Genomic DNA, 6,198 nt, shown 5'->3' on the forward strand with positions numbered 1-6,198 from the left:
ATCTCAAGTAGCTTTCCAAGCTTTCTTAAACTATCTCTCTCAATTGTTTGATTATCTGCAAGATGAACAAAACGTAGGAGTGCTTTAAACCTATTTCTTGACATTATTTTTGATATGTAAAAATTCCTGAAGAAGAGAACTTTCTGCCAGTAATAGGCGATCTTTGGGTATCTCACAATTCCCATGTACATAATAATTCCAAGAAACTTCTTTATATTTCATTACGGTTAGTTTGGTGATAATTGGGAATTGTTTGTTCAACTATAAGGTAATAAATTTCTTCATTGACCATAAGCTCAAACGCACCAAAAGGCGTTACTATAGTATTTGTAGATGATCTGGAACTTGGAGCAATAAAGAAAGAAGATTTTAGATGGAACTGTTCACTGGGCACCATTCATAACATGAAGTATGCTGCTTAGTTTCAGCTTCAAAATCAGACTTTATATTTTCAAAATCTGCAGATGTGAGTGTTTTTTAAATATTCTGAGTCGGAAATTTCGTTACAAGAAGGTTCGTAATCTGAATCTTCATAATCTTTACTTTCAGTATCTGAATTTTCCTCAATTTCCGAAGAATCTGATATTATTTTCTTTTTTAAAAGCATCAAAAATAGTTACTGGCTCATCAGATTGGTTGGAACTCATATTTCAATATATCTTTATAAAAAAATCTGAAAAAGACACAAATAATTAATATACATATAGTCGTATGCCAAAAATTGTATGCTTCTGAAATTCTAGCACGACCCATGTTGGTCACGTGAGACAGTAAGACGAAATACATTCTTAGGTTCCAAGTGATCCACCCGTGATTCGTCGGTCAAAATTGACGTTTATAACGTCTTTGACTCATACTTTACCTAACATGATATAAAAATTTTAGACTCTTTCCTCCAAAAAAGTAATTGTGAAATGATTAGTGGGACCCTGGAAAGTATCGGCTTGAGAGCCAACGTGATAAGAGGGAACATTTCTGATGACGAAATTAGAGCCTGCAATCCGCAGGTTAGTAAATGAATATTCTAACCTTGTTCTTAACTAAGAATTTATGTAGTAGTTTCCTTAATTGATAATGAGACAAGGTAATCTGATAGTTTATAAAAGAAATAGTTCCTAACAACACATCGTTGAATGTCAAATGTAGTATTTTAAAGTGCTAATATACACAACCATCTGTATAACTCATTAAATTTTCTTTATGTATTTTTCTTTTATAGCTCTCTCTCGTGGGAGGCAACATCAACGAATTCATGTTTATATACAAATGTGTAAGCTGCAGGACTAGTTGTAAGTCAAGTGAGTCTTATTTTAAACGTTTTCAAAGTATGATGGTTTGGAAATGTGTAGAGTTTATTTTTTATTTGTTACACATTAACTGCTACTATAATGAAACATTTAAGAATAATTTATTAGAAACTCACTGGGTCTGGTAAACTCCAATATTCGACAATAAACCAGGATAACAGTGTCTGAGCTATCAACAACCATTCCAGAGTAATTCGTATAGAGAATTACAGAGGCTTGTTTGTCCATAAAATATAAACTTAATAAAACCTACAGTTCAGTAAAAAGATACTTAGTCACTTATATCTGAGTTTACATGTATACATTGTTACGTATTATATTTTTTCTCCGATTTATTACGTTATGTAAATTACGTATTAAGATTTTAAATAACATGAAATTTTAATTTAGAGGTTAATTAAATATTAATTTGTATGAAAGTTATCATATTTGTCAACAAAATTGATACACCCAATTTTCTTTTTCAACACAAATGTATTTTAATATACAAATAAAACACAAATTATAATAACGGTTATTATTAACAGTGATTACAAATGATGGGTTATATATAAAAGTTTTACAAACTAACAGACAATTTTGAGTCTTATATTTGGTCTAGACCTGAATATTTTACCAATGATTTAGGTCCACAATGATTAAATTAATTCTGAGTTGGTTTTGTTACACCTCACCTAAGCTAATGCTGTTTTTTGTCTTGGCTAACCTCAGATCGATTAGAAACTCACTTCTTACTGAGGAAGATATTTAATGCCCTCATAGAAATAATAACGTCCGAGGTAATTCACTGAAGTTGAACAGTTTGTAATGTTCGAAATCTATAAACATTTTTGGTCCAATTCTATAGTTTTCCGATTACTAGGAGCTAATCACAGTTATGGCTTCCGAGGTCTATAGAATACTGACTGTAGCTGATAAATAAACATTCTATTTCTACATCTCAGCTAGTTGCTTTTAAACGAATTACGCGAGATTCTAGAACGTTCAACAAAGTTCGAACATGCAAGCATTTTCTTAAAACAAATATTGTTGATTCTTACCTTCAACATTCTTTTACAAATTTAGAGAAGAGACGTGGCTTGCGCAATATGCATCCGAAAATATGCATAATTAAAAATTATACTAAAACAAAAGAAGGCACTAAAATAAATATACAACAGTCCAACGAATGTACAACAAATAAAAATGATCTTACGGAAACTTTATTGGTCATGAAAACATACACGTGCAGAATTAATTATAAAACCATACATCAAATAATTATATAGATGAATAAGTTAATCTTATAAAGCATTCCTTTATTCACATCGACAAAATTTCACCAGTTATTATTAAAAGCTTCTTGCAGCACCACCATGACAAAAACCTCAAAATTCAACTCACGTACAAGATTGATGCTTATGAATCAAACAACACAACATTGCACAGCAATTTACCGTTTATTTCTGATAACAGATACAAAAAATTCACACTTGAATAAAACTTTTCATCAAACAAATAATTCCAGACGACTTAAAATTCACTCAAAAAACCGATCCTAAGCTAATATATTTACTAAATAAAAATATCAAAACGGAAACCAGATTCACCGAATGTAATAAAAATACCCACCCCATGTTTACAACCATTGCAACACAAAAAATATAGTATATTCATAGCTCTGCGCTACAGCAAGAACAAAAGGAAATCCTCAAAAGCCGTGGCACTTGAAATTGTTTTTAGATTAAAATAAATTTATGTGTGACACCTTTTCCCCTTTTTATTAAATATATCTTTGTGCGCCTACTATACCAAACGTATGGCACGCATATACTTGATTTGATGTTATTACTCGTCAGGATCTCTACCAACCTACTATCAAATTAAAATTGTTTTGGACAGGATTAGAGTAAATTAAATTACGAGATCCTGGACATGATCAAATAAACAAATCGAAAGGGTTTGACTTTTTGAGTCCAAATCTGTAATTAGATTTCAAATCGGTCAAGAGATGTCGGATATACGAAAAAACAAACTCCATGAGTCGCTATGCCGGGACACTTTCTTGAATGTACCATCACTCATAAAAGTGCCCCGCCATAGCGACTCATGGAATAGATTCGAGTTTGTTTTTTTGTATGTGTTTTCTTTTATAACTCCTAGTTGGTTCTATTTATAACAATATTATACAAATGGAAAACAAATAGTGACCCGTCATTTTTCCTTATTTGCGTTTGTTATTCCATCAAAGCAACATTTAGTGCGAGGTTACGTCACCATATACATCAAGTAATGTTATAAAATGGAATCTGGTAAAAAAGATAATGCTTCTGTCAGAGTGAGTCAAATCGTGGTAACAGCAGTATTTCATGTATCGTTAGAGATCTCTGATACTATTAATTACCACGGAAACTAGCCAGTTGGTTGACAGATTGAGACTAATTCGGGTTTTAATCAGTTTCAGTTTAGAAAATTGTTTGCTTTTAAATTTCGCGCAAAGCTACGTGAGAGCTATCTGCGTTCTTCTTCTTCATGTGTCAAATCTGCGGCAGACATCGATGACCATGGCATGACAGACTTCTCTGTTGTCAATTCTCCTTATCAACTCGATGTTGCTCATTGAGTTCTTGGTGACATAGTTATTGAAGCTGTCGATATATTTAGTTCTTTGACACCCTCTGCTTTTCCTCCCTTCTATTTTTCCACATAGCATCTGTTTCTCTATCTCATTCTTCCTGCAGATGTGTCCTAGAAATTCCATTTGTCTCTTTCTTATAGTTGAGCATATGACTACTGGCAGGATCAACCAGGTATCTGCGTTAGTCCTCCCTAATTTAACAGTGTAAGACTAAAGGAAAGGCAACTAGTCATCACCACCCACCGCCACCCGTCACATTATAATCCCCCCAACTGCACCGTAAATATAACTATATACACTATGTTATGGAAAATACCTTTTTTATATTTTAATTACTATATAAAAATATGGTATACATAATTTATAATAATATAAGTATATATTATTTTTTAAGTATATATTTATTATTTTATTAATAATTATATATAATATAATATTGTAATATATATTATGAATCACTTTTATAACAATATATATATATATGTCTGTGAGTTTGTTAACTAATTATCCGTCATAAAGTATAAACTAGTTGGTTCATATAAAAATTTTCCATTACTAGCTGAAACGTGTTGACCAAGATAATATTCTGCTAAAACTATCTAGCTGAGAAATTTAATACAACTTATAAAATAAATTAACAAACCTTTTTTTACATTAATATTAAATTATGCTGGACACATAAACAGTGAATGCTAAATATAACAATATTATAAACAAACACAAAGAAATCTGTAGAACGAATCAGCTGAATATATCAGGTACACTTGGCGAGACTAAATAAATTCGAAAACAATAAAAATCATATTATATATAAAAATTATACATACATATATATATATATATGTACAAAATTATATAATGGTACAAAATATAGTTATATACAATATACAAATGACTATAATCTATATTTTCTATTAAAAATATAGTTGTGAAATGGAGCGAGCTACCAGCAATCATTGTCAATTTTCAAATGTTGCATCGATTCTCAAGTCGTTCCTGGAAACATAACGGCGCTACTTACAGCTCTAAATATATCTAGTTAAAATACTGTAATTTTAAACAAAAAAACAAACAATAACAAACAAAAAGTAAGGAGCAATCTTAATTGAACACAATAGCCTACTTCTGGGTGCTATGATACCTTTACTGAGCTGTTAAGCAATTTGTGTCATGTGACCTGTTTACGTAAAATACTCGTATCTGATGATGAAAAACCTTTGTCGTCATCATTATATATTGTTGACTACATTTAACTTGCTAAGAAATTCTTTTCATTAGAAGATTCAAGCAGTATTAAAATCATACAACAATCAATACTATTTCTCGCGGGTCAAGAATGACATCGTAATTAATGTATCGGACTGGAAATCTAAGGGTTTCGAGTACGAAATGTCTTGCGTTACAAGAATAATAGTTAATTTCATTATTAGGCTACAAGAGTAGCCACGCAAAGGCCCGGCATGGCCTAGCGCGTAAGGCGTGCGACTCGTAATCTGAGGGTCGCGGGTTCGCGTCGCGCTAAACATGCTCGCCCTCCCAGCCGTGGGGGTGTATAATGTGACGGTCAATCACACTATTCGTTGGTAAAAGAGTAGCCCCAGAGTTGGCGGTGGGTGGTGATGACTAGCTGCCTTCCCTCTAGTCTTACACTGCTAAATTAGGGACGGCTAGCACAGATAGCCCTCGAGTAGCTTTGTGCGAAATTTCCAAACAAACAAACAAAAGCCACGCAAAACAGTGGTTACTACTCTCTGGTTGTGTTTTCTATAGTCCACTGTTCAAAATTGGGCGCTATGCCTAAATCGTCTTTTAGTCCATTTTATGTTAAATTCATCACTTCAGTCTTAAGGACAGCTGGCGGAGGTTCTCCTCGCGAAATTCAATAAAACTAGCAAATAAAACTCTTCAAGCCACTCAAAGTAAATTTTACTAAGAATGTATGAACAATTGTAATTAAATTTAACGACTGTGTTTTATAAGTGTTGACAGTAAATTCCGCTGAAATCGTCGCTACTTATAAATAGTTCGATATCCTGGTTGAGTCAAAAGTGTTTGAAATGAGATTTGTTCCTTCGCTCTTAAGTGACACAGCAACAAAGACAAATATAATAGAAGTGTTTATAGAGTGCGTTAAATGCTCGAGCCACACTTTGAACTATCACATAACATAATATAACATGGTGAAACTTTAACTATCAGCCACAAAGCGTTTAATATATGAGCAATATATGTATTTTAAATAATACGAAATGAACACAAACAAAGAATTAATTT

This window comes from Tachypleus tridentatus, chromosome 9, assembly GCF_004210375.1.
Source record: "Tachypleus tridentatus isolate NWPU-2018 chromosome 9, ASM421037v1, whole genome shotgun sequence".
NCBI classification, from domain to species: Eukaryota; Metazoa; Arthropoda; class Merostomata; order Xiphosura; family Limulidae; genus Tachypleus; species Tachypleus tridentatus.